An 18,103-nucleotide genomic window follows, 5' to 3' on the forward strand; every position below is an offset into this window, starting at 1 on the left:
AGTTTATGACTTCCTTTTAGGTATGAGATAGTTCAAGGGTTATACGTCATAAAAAAAATTGCACATTATAAACTCAGTTAAAAACCACACTTCGTTAAGTTTTAATTCAGTGAGATTAACCTTAAGGTTCTATCGTGATTCATTGTGGATGGGCATCTCAAGTCCAACCACTGCTGCCACGTGATTTGAGAAAAAATAAAAAGAACAATAACATAAAAAGTAAACAAAGATAGAGAACGGAAGTGCGTGACGTCACACTACGTCTTTGGTGTAATAGTCGGAACTCTTTGCACACGGTTTCGGCGTCTGCGTATAAAAGGCGAAAAGCCGGTGCTGTGGTACAATTCATCCCTCTCTTCGCTTTATTTACGTACTAGTGTCTAGCTCAGAGAACTTCTCTCTATTCTTAACTATGGCTGATGTTGAAAAGACCGGTTGTTGTGGTATGTTAATTTTTCTTAGAATTGCTTTAATCGATTTCGGCTGAGAAAATGTTAACAAAATACAAACGTAGAAATAGCTTAATATTTTTGGGAAGAAATCTTGTATTTATTTCTTTCATTAATTTTGAAATGCATGGCATGAAGTAAAAATTATTCCAATGTGAACAATGCATAAAGCTTTCTTATTTTAAATTTAGCGCATACTAATGCGTTGCAATTTTTTTTTGTACGTAACCTGAAAAATATGATTATATATATTTTAAAACATTTTTAATAAAATATATATTCATTTATTAAAAGAAGTTGAATTTTTTAAAAAAATTAAGCTTTTTAAAAAAATAAACTGCTGTTATCGTAAATGAAATGGAACTGTTCTCAGAAATCTGAGGATTGAATGGAATTGATTAGATTATATTTTAAATTCTGCATTTCTTTTAGAAATGCTTACATTCATTATGTATGTTTTGCCAAATTCATTCAAATAGACAGTTTTCAAGAATCGGCAAGAATTGACTGCTAACACAGAGAAGCAACGAGATTTAAGTTCTTCAAAAAAGAACGTGGAATATTCTATTTTTTGTAGGAAAAAAATTAAGAGGACTTTGCATGTTTAGTTTGAAGAGTTTTACAGTTTAATTTTTCATCTGCTTATGTAGCAAATACCAGGCCATATTTATTATGACAAACAATAGAGAGAAAAATTAAGGTTTTGAGTCTACAAGTTTTTGAGAAAATTTGATTAGTTTATGAATGATATTTAGTGATTACGGTAATCATGGCCGGCTAAAGGGAATAACAGTGGGTTGAAATTACTTGTTTCGGTAGCGTTTAGAGTAGTTCTGGGATAATTAAATAGCGAAAGGCCTGGTATTAAATTTATTTCTGCATTAATTAAAATCAATCTGATTTTGTTTCTGAAAGTGAGTGTAATCGTGAAACGTCTGCGAGCTGTTCAATGTGTTCATAGTCATGCAAAGAATTTATTATACTTTTTCTCCTAGTGAATTTCTTTCATAACATATAATCAACCGTTTCATAATGGGTTTTCTGTGTTTTCACACAAAGTATATCTCTCTTTTTCATAGATATACACTAGCACATTGTATGCATCAATCTTACTTTTGAGTATACCTATGACGTTCGTAATGTGACATACACCCCAAAATAAAAGGCTATTGTGAAAGACTTGTTTGGAAATACTTGTGCTCAAATTCTAATTAATTTTTTAATTTAAGAACTTTTACCCTTATTTATTCGATATAATTCTTTCAATTTATATAGTTTTTCTACTATAAACTGAATCTAGGAATTTTTCTCTTCAGCGGAACGCTCTTCCCCTGCATTACTAAAAACACTGAATAAAAGTTTTATCTATTTGAGTTTGAGGGGTAGGAGTGCCTTCAAATTTCATTAAGTGCTCTTTGTATTTTCTGGAGATCTTACTTTCCTCAGAGTTCTATGTTGCAAACGTATTCATTTTTTTAAATGATGGCAGTTAATTCGGTACTATGCATTTTGTGTAATTGTTTGAAGTTTAAGAAAATAAACATTTTTAAGCCTCTTGAGATACATCTGGCAAAAAATAAACATTCGAAGCAAAATTAAAGGAATCATAAAATAGCTTAAATGCAAGGATACCTTAGGAAACAAAAAGACAGCTTAATATGCAAGGTATGTAAATGAATGAGGAATTGTATCTCAGACCTCCCAGCCCACAGGTGAGTTGCTTATGAGGGTTTATAAAAATATTTAATGGAGCTTTCAAACCAGGGACATCGTAGCTTACAGGTGAGCTCCGTATCACTGAATTCATGAAGTCCCCCTCTTTTGCTGGGAATTAGATGTGCTACCAACCAGGTGAGTATTCTCTCTACTACCGAGGTATCGAGATGGTCTTCCTTCTTCCTTAATATTTTTCTAGTAGCGTTTAGATGCCTTTGCAGATTGTCAAGGGTATATCCGATTTTTATTTCCTTCAGTTAATTTTTAGCTGTTGGTATTCTTTAGGATTCAAGTAAAACTTGCACTATCACTACGAATCAGCAATTACACTTATGTAGTTTCTAACCAAATAAGATTCCAAAACCCAACCTTCATTGTGCAAGATGTTAAATAAGGGGGATAGAAATTAAATACGATGATCTAGCAAAAGTATTGTTGTCGTGTTAATGCAATAAAGTACGTAAATAGAGCTCAGAAGCATGTCAGACACAAGGAAGGCGTATAGTAAAATACTTAATCCGACAAAGTTTAAGGACAATACTCATATGACTAAATAATTCTAAACGTATACAGCTCAGAATGTATAAATGATAGCTGAAGACTTTTCAGTGTTTCATGAACATTCATATCGCCTCTTTTTCAAAACATGTGTATTTTTGAAAAATTTATCCTGTATCAAGCAAGCAATAAGTAAAATAAGAAAACATTTTGGTTGAGCGATCTTTAACTTTATGTTCGCAAGCATTACCATGTGCAGTCCAAATCGTAGAAATCGAGGCACTGGTAATTCAGGAAAAATCTCAAGTTAAAAATGTTATGTTCATATATTAACAAGAAAAAAGTGTTCTTGGATTGAATATTTTTAATAACTATCTTGGATTAAAAAGGAAATGTAATTTTACCTAATGCATTGGTAGTCATAAGTGTATTAGTAAACAGGGTATAACCAGTCAATAAGTGTATGGTCATTATTAAGTATTAAATTGTTCAAACGGCAGAAATGTTGTGTAACTTAATAAATGTTATGAGAGTTTACTCATGACTGCATGCTATGAATGTGAACAAGAGACCTGCTTTGATTTCTTATAAAACAATTATCGTTCGCCTTAAAAGATTCTAGCAAGTCTAAAATATACAAGCACAATAAATAATTGTTAATTAATAAGAATTTTGGGTATAATTGGTAGCATATTGCTTCGAGTTGTGAAGTAGACGAAATTAATGCAATGCATTTCTAAATAAAGAAGTAAAGAAAATTATTTGAATACATAATTATGACTTAATTTCATCAAAGGATTAGTAATTTGGAAGTATCCATACCTGCATTTTTACACCTAATAAACAGAAATTTATACGAATAAATAATACTTAAGTCGGCTTCGAACATGCACAGAAGTAAAAAACGATAATCGTGTCCATCTAATTTTTTTCAGCAGCACAGAATGACTTATTAGTAATTTTAAATAACGTAGTAATATGCATAATTTTCAATGAATAAGAAAAAGGATTTATGTATTTGCTTAGAACGATCACAATTAATGAAAAAAAATCAATGCAACGTGAATCAAAAAATCAAACGTGAACATGATTATATATTAATTAATCAATAGAACACATGAATATTAACAATAATGGTCTGTTAGGAAAATATGGCAAATGTTAAATATTCTGTATTACGTCCTTTTAGATAAATCTAAAAATTAACTTTAGACAACTTCTAGATTTTTAATGGTTTGTAACCGAGAAATTCATTTCTCCCCGTCCTTCTTACCTTAAATGGATCTTCAAGGTGAAGTGGAAGTTAACTTGATTTCACAAATTTTTAAAATAAATTTCTTGAACTCCTAAACAGCTTTGAAATACTCATTTTACAAAGCTGCAAAAAATTTACCTAAGTATTATCTGCTTTTCCCAAATTGGACAGAACTCGTTTAAAAATGAGGTGTGAAATAGTTTTCTGATCGAAACTGAAAATTAATGCGAACCTTTCAAAAATTTTTTACTTTTAAGGGAACGATTTCGTTAATTGAAATTTTAATCATTACATTATTTCTAAAAATAATTAATATGAGAGTTGAAAAGACTTTTAAACTGTTTTTTCGTTTTGTTTATTATACCAGTTTTTGGAAACTACTGAAGAAAGATGACAACAAATTTCTATTATGAATTTTAACTGACCTGAGATAACGTCCTTTCCTTCTTTTCTCTCTATCACACATTCTTTTCTTCAATAAATCAAATTTTTAGTAAATTTATTTGCTTTTAGATATAAAATTTTAATTTTAAAAGCTGTATTTTTAATATATAAATAATTTATAAAATTAAATATAAAGCAGTTAAAGAAGGTCCATTTTTAAGAAAATATTTTGAAAGTAGAAAGATTCTGTTTATATGGAAGTCTCATTCTCATTGACATCTTATGTTGATGCAAAACGGAAGGACCGACAAGATCCTCAGAAATCCAGAACACTAGGAAAAACAGTGTTCTTGGAAACGATGCTGTGATAATCCTTTCTTTTGAAGTTTTTAATCTTTTCAGTATTTGAGAAAAATTACGCTGGTACTTCTAAAATTTATTTCTTAATTCTTAGTCCCATCCCTGATTCCCTTTCTACCATTCCAAAATTTCTACGGCGTTTGTTTGGAAACCTCTATTCAAGGGAAGATGGGTAATGTTCTTTCAAGTCTATATTTATAACAGAAAAGTAAACACAGATGTTGCCCAAAAGTACACGTGGTTTAGCAGAAAAGTCGATTAAGAATTTCCGATTACATTCAGAACTTTTGTTTATTCAGCTTTCTTTTTATTTATTTCTTATTTAAACATTGATACACATTGATTTACAAATTACATACTCAACCATAACTGTGTTCCAGAACTTCTAAGGAAGTTACTGTCATTCGATTCTTTTGGAAAATCTAGATTCACGTAAGGAATTTACTATTTATAAATATTTGAGAATCGCAATAAATGAAAATTTCACAGCGCATTTTTTAAGTGTAGTATTTGAACTCAGATTAGAAGAATATACAATAAAAAAAATCCTACTTTTCGACTGTGCAGTGCTGTGAAAAATAGATACAATGAGTTCATACTTTAAAGAAAAGCTCGAATGTTCTGGCGTTCAATCATAATTATAAAATAATTTGCTCTTATTATCTAAAAAGGTTATTTTCAGAAAGGTTTCAGAGCTATATTTTCAAATTAGCAGTTAAAAATCTCATTCTTTTCCAATTTGAATGATGTAGCTAATATAAATGAAAAAATATTGCTTACAAATCGTAAATTTACTTATTATTCATCAATATTTTCTGAACAAAACTAGCACATAAAATTCCATTCACTGTCATATAACTGGAAGTTTAGAAAGCATTGATACATCCATAAAAATGTGCATTTTTGAAAAGTATTTATTTCGAAATGGTCTTTACGAGTCAAAGTTCAGTATTACTTCATATGAATAAAAATTATTTCTCAGAAATTGAAGAATGTTTCATTTTTCGAAAAGAAATTGTTGTTTATTGTCACTGAAACTCATCAGAATGGAAATAATTTCGGTTTCTCGCATGTGTAAGTTTTATTATGCATTCCTGTAAATATAGACGACAATGGCTACAAGAAAAGGAAACTGGAAATAAATTGGCGGATGGTAGGGGTGTGAGATTGACTGGTGTCATTTTGAAATGAGCAGGAAACAATTCATTATAAGCCGGGATGTAACTAGTGACTTCCGCATTTGTATCTCTTCCGGCAGTACACATAAGAGCGAAGTTTAAATAGATCATAAGAAGATGAACAATTCACATAAATAAATATGAAAACTTAACAAGAATAGTTTCTGCAACAATTGTTTCATATATTTCTGCACTGTCATCAATGCTGTATTTTATTTCATTTCTTCCCAACATAAAAATGGTAACATACGTATAATTTCTCATTACAGATCTCAAAGTAATGTGGTGTTTTAAGATAAGTAGAAACTGAGAAGTATTGATTCTGTTTGAAGACTTCTAAGTTTATTTCTTATTCTACTTTTCGTTTTTCTGATTTGCAAATGCAAAAAATGTTTGTTAAAACTGTAGCTATAATTTCGTAGAAGTTTCAACCTTAGCCATAGTAGCTTATTTGATGCCAGGACTGTATTCAAAGAAGAGAAAATTCTTTGACATTAACTGCATTTAATGAAATTCGAGTTTAAAAACCCCCTTGTACTTTCTGTTTTAGTATCTCGTAAATACAAAATTTAGAGATCTTTGGCATATCTAATAAGGATGCATTTAATACGTAGCGACCACACAGAACGAGACAGACTTGATAGTACACTTACAATCCCTGCAGAGCTTGAACGGATCATCGTGTGGACGATGATTCTAGTCACTATTGAGGCAGGTAATGGCAAATGTTGGTATAAAATCATTATCATTCACGTAGCGTAGCAAACTGCCAATTCTCGACTGTCGCTCTTCGATATGGCATAAGAGTTGTAATTGTTCTTTCAAATTTGAACTATGCATTACTTAACAGTGATTTTTAAAAAATATTTCATAAAAACTTGCATAATTAAACTTTTAAGTATCTTTAATTGATGATTTAATATCCCAAAAGCAACTAATTTATGCAATACAGTTAACTGATAACAGTGCAAGTATAATAATTATTTATAATTAAATAAAAGCTGTTTGTAACGTAATATATTGCGTACGAAAACTACTAGTTCCTGCCGGATGTAAAATTTTATGCGTACTTTAAGACCCAATTTTTTTAAAAAACTGAAGACAATACGCAGTTTTCTTTTTGAACATATTTTTACCGTTTTTCGGCTGGATTCTTTTTAAGTGGATTTGCTCATTTTTAGCCCAAAGGGGCTTCGTCCTTGAAGGACCATAGTTTTCGTTTTGCGATTTTGCGTTGAATCACTATAAATGTCCGTTTCACTTTTCAAACTGTTGCCACCAAATGTTGGAGTCCTGCATTACATAGAGCCATCAAATTTTGAATGACGTAATCCTCCTACGAATATGAGCATGTGGAAGACCAACTTTGAAATTTGGAATTTGTTTTATTATCAATTTCATATTTTGTAAAATTTTAACGAATTTTTGATTAACAAACTCAAGGATTTCAAAGCGAGCAATGGCAACACTCTTCGGGGGGGGGACCTTTTTATCTCCAGCGCGCGGAACTGTGTATCGGAAATTCTAAAGATATGCTCATTTTAAAATTATTTTGCGACATTGCTATTGAACTGAATTTTATGGTTTAAGTGCAAAGAACATGATATTTAATAAATAAAGGTAACACACAAAACGTAAAAAAAACGCCCCTTTGGACGTAATTTAAAATCTGAAACCTTTCAAATTTTTTTCCTCCTTCATAATTTTTATTTTTATTAATTTTTTTCCTATCGTCTGTGCTGTTGTATAGATTAAGATAATTTTTTTCCGTAATTATCTTAAAAACACGTACTAGAATTTTAGAAAATGGTAATATTTCATTGATTTTACTTTCGCCACAGCTCTAAAGCTTAAAATAAAAGCTCCAAATTTAGCTTAATGTTGTTATTAGTAACACGCTTTTGAATGGTTTCAGGTTGATACTATTTCTGTGTGCCTGAAATATTATTTGGAGAGGAAAAAGTAGACAAGAATTTCAAGAAGTAATTAAAAATGAAATAAACTTATTAAAGATAACTCATTATGTTGACAACGGCATTAAAGATCTCAAGCGGATCTCAAGGAAACCTCGTTTGAATCATGATTAAAATACGTGAGTTAAAATTGAATTAGTAATTTAACCTTGGAGCCCTGCTCCATCTCAATGTATATTGAATTACAAAATACTATTCGCAATTAAAGTTGTTTGATAAAATTACTAAATGCTTTTTGCTCAAAACTGCTCTTGATTAGCAGAAACTAACAGTAGGATTTATCTGTTTCAGTGCATGAAACAGCTGAGAAGAACTCATTTCATAGTATTCTTTTGCCTGATACTAATAAACCCAAATTTCTTCTTATGTGGTTTTTATATATGGTGCTATATCACGCAATATGTTTTACTCGGGCTTTAAAAAAAAGTTATCTCTCGAGTGCACTTATAAAAGAAATTCTAAAAACTTTCCGAAAATTTTCATCTCTAATCTGCGAATAGATACGCAATTAAAATAAAAATCTTAAATTAAAAATAATTTAATACGATCAGTATATGAAATACTTTAGCATAAAGAATTGATGAGAGTTAAATTGATGCAGTTATTATTACAGATTTCCTGTAAACTGCAAGCATTAGAAGAATATGCAAAGATAAAATTTTGTGTTAGAAATATGAATTAACGAATTATAAATCTGTTTAAATGTATATCCATGATTCGCATAAACCATAAAAATTATTTACATGTATACATCGGATCGCTTCATATAAATCGCCTATTGTTTTGTATTGCTTTGTCGTAAGATGGTACTGATTGTAAGGCGATTCCCTTAAATTCGGTATCAATAAAAAAAAACTTTGATTCTAGGCAAATAAAATGAATGAAATAAAGTGTCCAAACGCATCTAACAAACACTTTTTAAAGACCGACTTCGATTTATACTCCGACGAGTCATACTATATTCATATAAATTAGTAATTTGTAAAATTATTTCGGAATATTTAGTAATTTTGTAAAACAACTGCACTCTTAAGAAGCATCCTCTTTTTAGAAACATTTGTATAGGAAAAAAAAGGTTATTATTTATGTATTCTACCCTAAGGCACTACACGGAAGGGAGGGATGCCTTCGTGGGGAACTTTCTGAGAAAACTGGTATATATTGACACGTTTCACATGGGGAAAAAGCACGAAAACGCCCATGCAGGCGTTCGCGGGATTCGAACCTCGGACCGAACTACTAGTTTTCAGGGACTTTACCGCTCGGCCGCTGGTGGGCCAGGAAAAAAGGTGTACCTTAGAATCGAGGAAACATGATTTTCTCTTATTTCTGAAAATGTATAGTTCAGTATCTTTATGAACATATATTATATCATTTACTATATTGTTTATCATATCATATATTAATATCAAAAGATTTTTCTCCCTGTGGAAATCCAAATTTTAAAAGCAAAGTAATTTTTTTATGAAAAAGTCACCAAAACAGACACAAAGTCCAATGTCGATTTATTACATGTTGTGCAATCATTTCCTTCCTTGAATAATTTACTTTCCTTTTGGAATTATTTCTGTTTTAAAATAAGAAAAATTATTATTCATCACAATTAAATTCACGGAAAAAGGACTGCGTTAAAATCTATGAGAGTTAAGTTTCCGGATTCTTCGTACGATTTATAATGCTGATTTTAAACATCAATTTATTTACGCATAACTAACGTAATTTATTGAACAAAGGAATGCGAAAACTCATAAACTAATGCCTTAAACGTTTCGTACAACGCGTGAATCACTTAATTTGATTACGTAATTTTCCCGTCATACAATCCTTAAATAAAAGTAGCTTCCCAAAAATAGCTGCTGTAAATTTTTCTAACATATGAATAACAAATTTCAAGGTTGAATCTTAATTGTCTGGCTTATAAATTCATTCCTGGAGCACCCAAGCTTTAAAGCAACACTATAAAAAACGAGAGTGCTTCTTGAATCTAGATCATTTAATGACAAAAGCAGAGCTGGGTACTGAAAAATTTGTATTAATTAACCTTCAGCTGTATAATGTGCCAGCCATGAACTTCAGATTAATTTCAGGAAGTTAGTTTAGTGAATTTTATGGACATGAAAATATGCTTATTTAAAAGTACTAACAAGAAACTATGTAAATGTTAATATGAAAAGAAGTTTCTTTAGAGTATTTATTGAATCTTTGAATTTACTGCAATGTTTGCTGTTTCAATTATACATGTTTTCTATTCATGTTTGCTATTAAAATTAACGATATTCAACAGTTTAGGTCATAAAATACTACGGTTTTAATTTTTTTTATTACTGTAATCTGCGTGTTCCAGCTGAATTATTTTCCGTTTCTGCTGATTGATATTCACATACAGAATAATATTTGTGTAGTTATATGAAAAGAGCTTTATATCTGCGTTTGGTCAAAAACCTATTTATCTAACATAATGGGAATAAATCCTCAACCCTTTCATGCTTTTTGCAGAGTGACAAATTCAACTGAAATTCTGAGCCAACTACAACAAACACGAAATATTAAGCTATGTTTTTATAATTCGTCTGTGGTACACGATGCAGAATGAGAAATTATAAAACATTAATTAAATGAAAAACGGTACATAATGCATTCTAAGTACATATTCAGTACATAATGAAAGTCTCTGTTAACTATTTATAGCTATATATAGTGTTGTATCGAGTATTGTACTCAGTGTCAGTTATATCATGCTCATAAAATGAGGCAAATTGTAGACCTGTCTATTGCTAAGAAAGGAAGGTCTTTTCATATATTTTTCTAAAGCAATGTGGCTGGTATTTACCGTATATATATGAAGGAAAGCACTGAAGTCTTACGCCGTCGTCCTGTTTTGTTGAGAATAAATCTAGATATCTTCCTACTGGATTCAGAAATTTTTACTATATTCTGCCACTGCTGCAATTAAAATATTGATATTTTAATTTTTCGTTTAAGCATAGCCACGTCTGAAATCTTTCGAAATTTTTGAGTCGCCATATTAATTATTCGTAAGCATTTATCACCTACGCGGCGTGGCACATGATGCCATTTCATGATAAAATTTTCGATGCAGCCTAGCAAATAGCATGTTCTAAGAATGATGCCGTTTGATGTGACATAAGAGCTTGAGGTTACGACTACAATTGCTTTTAACAAACTGTTAAAATGCAAAATTATATTTCACAATAATTCATATTTTTATTTTTTAACAGTATAAGTAACTGATAATTTATGGTGCATTTAATCGATGTAGTTTATAGTACATCCAGCTGATAAATTTTATGAGCATTAGTACAATTATTGCTGTAAAATATGCTTTTAACGCGATGTATTAGGTACCTTAGCATATAACAGTTGGTTACATACCACCTAGCCAATTTTAACCCATATGGTAATATGAAATAGTACGCAATAGTTAAAATAATTCAGAGATATTAAAGGAATAAAGGGAGGGGGAATATTTTCATAACGACTCGTGGCGTAACTGGTTTAAAATAAAAATAAGTAAAAATAACATTTTTACTCAACTTTAGAATCAAATTCTTGAATAAAGAAAATATCTTCGAAAGTATTTCAGCGGTAAATATTAATATTTAACTATTTTAGATCTCTTTTGACGCCAGTACATCAATTGAGTGCTAATGGGCCATTAATAACTTGTTTTCCAGTTTGTGGCTAATCCATAAATTGAATTGTATTTTGTAGTTAATCTATAAATTTTGCTTATGTCTGCCTTTCCTTTATAGCTGAAGCCAAGGAATGTGCTGCTGACAACTGCAGCACCGAATGCAAAACTAATTGCCACGATGGAAAAGAAGAGTGCAAGGACAGTTGTCACAAGAAGCCTTGCGGTTGTAAGGGTACCGAAGACTGCAAATGCTCTGAAGGGAAATGTGGGTGCTAGCATACGTGCAATTTAAGGGAACGTTTCCACTTGACGTTCACAGCTAGCTATTCGCACTTTTGTGGGTCCATGGTATTTTAAGTTTGCCGCAAATCAGCACGCAATGAATAGCATTTATAGTTCAATTTCTTTTTATTTCTAATTCTTAAATGTTATATTTTTAAGATCATTTAAGCGTATACGTGACTAATTTGTTGATTGTGGCTACCTGTATTTGAAATTATCACCGTATGTTATACTATCAGTTTGTTGCATTTGTCTCTATGTACCACGCATGCGCCTAGTCGAAATCCAGTTATTTCAGTTTCTAAGAATTAAATGGTATCATAAAATAAAATTCATTATTCTTTGTCTGTATTTTGAATTAATTACTTTCCAATACTATACATATCACAATTATATACAACCAAATAAGCCATGTAATTTTGGCAGTTAATGTCATTATGTTACATACATTATCAAATTACAAATATGGTAGTTAACATTTCTTGTGCTTATGCAGTTGCTCTGATATGAGATAATACGCTTCAAATATTATTTAATAAATTATCAACAGAATCAGTCTTATTAATCTGCATACTTTAAACTATTTTATGCATGCAAGAATATAACTTTAAATAATGTGAATGTTGAGTATCTAAAATTGAGAAATCTTTTTAAGCATTAAATAATACTTTTCTTATTCATAATCTATTATAAAATTTCATATCACAAGAGGAGTTTTAGATAAGCATTATAATATTCGACTAAGAAATAGCGTTATCATACTACTTATACTTATCAATGTCATAGTACTGAAAAGTGGTAAATATAAAGAAATATCATTACACTAAAAATTTAGGAATATCTAAAATAGTAATTAATCAGTTAAATCGGAAAATAAATCTCAAGAACTGTAAAACTATACCTGAATTTATATAAATGAATTGGTTACTTAGAAATGTAAAATTAAGTATTGTAGACTATAGTGCTTAAGTTTCAAAGATACTTTTGTTTTAAGTATTATGCAAATATTTTATTTTTTACTTTAATGTGCATATATATTCATCCTGCTTTTAGATAAAATGCATTTCAGAAGGGTGATGTAGACCTGCAAATAGTTAAACATATAGTGAGCGAAAAATGACACATATGAAAGAAGCTCTCTTTATTTCCTTTGTATCTCAGTTGTACTTCAAAATGAACAAAAACTCTTCATAGGGAAAACGCTACGCTGCAAGATATGTACTTAAAAACCAGATATAAGTTTCCAACAAGTATACCAAAACCAGAATGATTCCTTTTAGTACAGATCACACAGGTAACATGGATTCTACATATGAAACGCTCTATTTTTGTGAATTTTAATAATGTACTAAAACTTTTTAGGTACATAAGAATTTAATTTTCTAATGTTCAAAATTAAATATTTTAAGGAAATAAGTTTTCAGTCTTATTTCACCTTCATATTAAAAGTGCTACATTTACAGTGGTACGCTACTATCACGTTAATATTAGGCTAAAATTTTGAATGTTCTAAAGGATGAAAACTTTTAATATGGTACGCTTAGCTTTTTATACTGTTCAGTTTTTCCGTTGAACTCTGTACTGATCATTAAATTAGTTCAGTGACATTGTTAAGCCTGATGTACATATAAGAATTCATAACATTATTGCTAGCTACTTATCAGCATTTCATAAACAATATTTTACGTGCTAGTAACATAGGTCCATATAAAACAAACGCTGGATTTAAATTCTTTGGAGATTTTTATGTAAAGCAGGATCACATTGAAGTCTCGAAACGTCTGAAGTATTCGTTAATAATATGACTACTACTTTACAATTCAGCAGCGCTACACTGCCAGTAGAATGTTAAGCACAGAATGCAGGAAGACCGTTGTTTTTAATGCAGCACGTCTTCCGTTAGATTGAATGTATCTGCTTTCATAATTATGACGAAGAGTACTTTTTCTTTGCCCTGAGTAATTAGTATTATGACCAATGATCTCTTCATCTGACTTCTTATGAAATATAAATATCTCTTACTTTTTATACAAATGAAGAATATTTTTAGTGTGTGATTTACATCTATAAAGTAACTTTTCTAAGTCAACCGAGCTAACCAGCGGTTCTAGTCATGAGATCAATGAACATTGGTGGTTCGAGTTCGAATTTTGGCGAATCTTCTGCTGCATGGAGATTTTCGTGGTTTTCTCCATGTGTAACGTGAATACGAGCTCATTTCCTTTGAAAAGTCCCCCAGGAACTCATCCCTTCCCTTGGGAAAATAGCTCTGGTATGCTCTGCCTTAATAAATTATCGGACTTAAATCGACCTCCTTGAACATGAGAGAAATCGATATCAATTGTTACAAAGTTTATAATTTTAGTTTTCAGGAATATGCATGTGCAGTTTCATATTATACATTATCAAATATTAATGAAGCGATTTGCATTGTAAAAATTAGAAAATTATCTGAAAAGTATCATTACTAAAAATTCGCGAATGAAAGATTAAAAAAAAAAAAAAAAAGAGAGAGAGAGAGAGAGAGAGAAAATGACAGAAAGAAAAATCTGCATCTCACTTAAATATGACAATAACATATTTATAGAAAAGGACGTGCATATTTTTATGTTAAACATTTACTTGTGGTAAACGTTTGAAGTATGTAAACCATTTCAAAATTTAAAAAAGTTTATCTTAGAATTCATTCAAAGCCTAAAAGGGTCTAAAAACAGTGTAAAGTAACGTGCTTATGTAACTTAATCTAGTCACGTATGTAACTTAATCTTATGTAACTTAAAGTTATGTAACTTAATCTAAGTAAGTAAGAAGGAATGATCAATATTTTACACTAAGGGAGTTGAGAGATTATATTGAAACACTAGCGATATATCCCTATGAAGGGGGGATGCTTTCGTGGAGAACTGTCTAAGTATACTGGTTCTTATTGACGTTGGGCAATAGTAAAGCCACAAAAATGTCCTTACAACCGTTTTTTGAAGGAATTTGAGCCCGGGTTGAACTACTCAAGTTCAGTGGTCTCTCGGCTTCTGATAAGCCACTAACGTAAAGTCTACCCAAATGTGGCACAATTTTATTTTTTTTTCAAAGAAATATTTAATATAAAAATTAAAGGGGCGATGTATTACAGATTTATTCTAATATTTTTGAAGCTAAACGGGTAGTTAGTTATGCACATAAAAGATAATAATAGTAATTATCTTTTATGTGCGTGTAATGGGAAAGATTGAAGCGATTAATGAGCTGATACTTAAAATACAAAAGATGGGAGTGGCTAATATGTCAAGCAGCACATAACAATTGAAGTTTACATTCAGCATACTCAAAAATTCGCAAAAGAATAAAAAATAATCTGGCATACATTATATAAAGACTGCGTAAACGAAATAACACAAAAACCATCATGATGGAACTAAGACACAAATAATTACTACTTGTTCGGAGAAAGATCGAAGAGTTTTTATGAGCAATCGTACAGGCATAAAACGAAAACTTCACATGCAGCACAAACCTTTTTAATCAAACATTTTTTAATCAAAAATATGTACATTGACGGGCATTCTTCTGGAAAATGAAGGATTGCATTGTTCACTGTAGTTATAGGAATTTCTTTTTTTTATTTCTTTTCATGATGACAAAATTCCTGGATAGTAATGACCCTTTGTTATAAGGCTGTGATTACAGTCAAATGCGTCAAAGAGTAATGGTAAATATCGTTATGTTTGGCTTAATATAATTTGGGAATATTTAGAAAGTTTATGCAGGAACAGTTAAGGCATAAAAATAAATTTATTTCTATACAAACAATTTGACTAAGTAACATTTGATGTTTTTAAATAATTAAGAAGTTTTTGTAGGAAACATTAAAGCGTAAATATCGTTATGTTTGGCTTAATATAATTTGGGAATATTTAGAAAGTTTATGCAGGAACAATTAAGGCATAAAAATACATTTATTTCTATACAAACAATTTGACTAAGTAACATTTGATGTTTTTAAATAATTAAGAAGTTTTTGTAGGAAACATTAAAGCAGAAATGAGCTGTTATTTACAAGATGCAAAATCTTACTAACGTATTTTTAAGCCGACCGTGAATGTCGGCGGAGATCCCGCCACAAGTGCGCGAACGATTCCGAAAGTTTGAAGTATAGGTTATGTTACTTGAACACGGCAAAGCCAAAAGGGATATCTGCCTAAGAGGAATGATGCTTCGTATAGGACCTTTTTGAGGGAAACTAGCTCATATTCATGTTATAGATGGGAAAAACAAACCATGCAGCTAGCTCTTTCACCTGGGGTCGAGCTATCAGTATTCATCGCCCACACGGGAAGTGGTTTCGAATCACGAAAAAGGTATGGCTGTTTGTGAATGTATAGTGTCTGTGCGGCATGTGAGCACTAAATAATACGACGAGCCAAAAGTCCTCTCGAGAGATTGGTAGTAGATGAGGATTGAGAGACGGCTAAACCCGTTCCTCGGGTGTCCCCTTTCACCCCGTTCCTCGGCGGAACTGAGCAAAGTCGTACTGTCACCTGTATGGTGTTCAAGGCTCCAGCCGGCAACAGACGCAGTCACGTACTCCTTGCCACGATAAAATTCGTGATCTTGTTCTGATTAAGTTAGACAAGTGAGATTAGTTACTTACATACATATACATACACTAGCACTATTCAGCGGTCTTAATCACTCGGCCATTGGTGGGGCAAGGAAGTTTAAAGGAGCAGATTGCTCTTCATTTAGTGTGAAAATAACAGATTTTTAGTCCAAAGGAGCTTTGTCCCTGAAGGACTATTGTTTTCGTTTTGCGATTTTACGTTCAATCACTATAAATGTCCGTTTCATTTTTCAAACTGTTGCCACCAAATGGTAGAGTCCTGCATTATATTTGAAGACATTAAATAATGAAAAATCTGCATAAATATATGTATATTTCTCGCATTGTGATAAAACAACGGTACATAGAGCCATCGAATTTTGAATGACGTAATCCTCCTACGAATATGAAAGTGTGGAAGACCAAATTTGAAATTTGTTTTATTATCGAGTTCATATTTTGTAAATCTTTAACGAATTTTTGATTAACAAACTCAAGGATTTCAAAGCGATCAATGGCAACACTCTACGGGGGGGGGACCCTTTTTATATCCAGCGCGCGGAACTGTGTATGGAAAATTCTGAAGATATGCTCAATTTTAAAATTATTTTGCGACATTGATACTGAACTGAATTTTATGAATTTTATGGTATAGTGCAAAGAACATGATAGTTAATAAATAAAGGTAACACACAAAACGTTAAAAAAAAAAAAAACGCCCATTCGAACGTAATTTAAAATCTGAAACATTTCAGATTTTTTTTCTTTATTTAATTAGATCACCAAATACAGATTACAAATATGGCATATATAAACTCAAATAAGGAGGTGCTTAAGCTCTGACATTGTCTGACAAAAAAATGTATTAAAATTAGTGCCGATCATTCCAGCAGTCAAACAAAACCTAATGGAATATCAAATACCAATAAAATTGTGACTTTCTTCGTGAACTCGAATCTAAATGATGTTGTGCTTATCCACAATATCTTTCTTACTCTAGTTTGGCGAATTCCACAATCTTTTAATGTTTCGAGTATGCGTAGTAATGCAACCAGCTCCGCAACTTTGAAAATACTCCGCTATTTGCTGTTCTGTAGAAGGCAGATCCAAAATTTTAATGTTTTTCCCAAAATGGAAGATAAAAAACAGTAGAAAAGTAGCACCGAAATAAGTAGGTTATTTATAACTTCTCTTACAAAGCCTAACATGTTTTCCTGAAGATCATAGTTGCACAAAACGCATGAAAATTCTTATGAGTATGACTTCACGCTTATCCATTATTGGAAATAAACTGGCCGGGTTGGCGACATTTTCAAAAACCGTCTACGGCAAAATACATAAATAACTACCTGCGAAAGTTTACGATCACCTTAAATTCGTCTCCACGCTAAACGAATGCCTGATTATTTATTTTTAATAATTATTCAATACTTACGGATTCAATGCTTTATTCACTTTATGTTATATAGGTCATGAGAGATTTGGGTAATATATATGCAAATATATAGTACACATACGTGTATTGGAGGTTATCGTAGTATAGCTTTCATTTGAAGAGCCAGAGTGCGCGTATGACTATAAGATACATATATAAAATAACCAAACGAAACAAGAATGATAATAAGGTAAGAAAAAAATAACTCTTTTAAAGCGGCACTGAAAGCTGTTATAGGTAGTGATGAAAAATATTAAGAGATTCGTGAAAGAAAAATCGATATAATGATCTTCATTCATGCATAACAAATCAAAACTTTTT

At 31.1% G+C, this 18,103-nt stretch overlaps 1 long non-coding RNA gene across 2 annotated transcripts; it reads left to right on the forward strand.

Moving 5' to 3' along the window:
* The first annotated feature begins 284 nt into the window (after nt 1-284).
* LOC118187057 (uncharacterized) lies at nt 285-12,101 on the forward strand. 2 transcript variants are annotated; one of them, XR_004757882.2, is made up of 2 exons: nt 285-443; nt 11,587-12,101. It is a non-coding gene; the product is annotated as an uncharacterized LOC118187057 (long non-coding RNA). The 2 variants fall into 2 exon arrangements; XR_015039227.1 differs by lacking the exon at nt 285-443 and adding an exon at nt 7,905-7,932.
* The last annotated feature ends 6,002 nt before the right edge of the window (nt 12,102-18,103 follow it).

This window comes from Stegodyphus dumicola, chromosome X2 (assembly GCF_044657685.1).
Source record: "Stegodyphus dumicola isolate Sdum_Otavi_A_Nest chromosome X2, ASM4465768v1".
Classification (NCBI taxonomy): Eukaryota; Metazoa; Arthropoda; class Arachnida; order Araneae; family Eresidae; genus Stegodyphus; species Stegodyphus dumicola.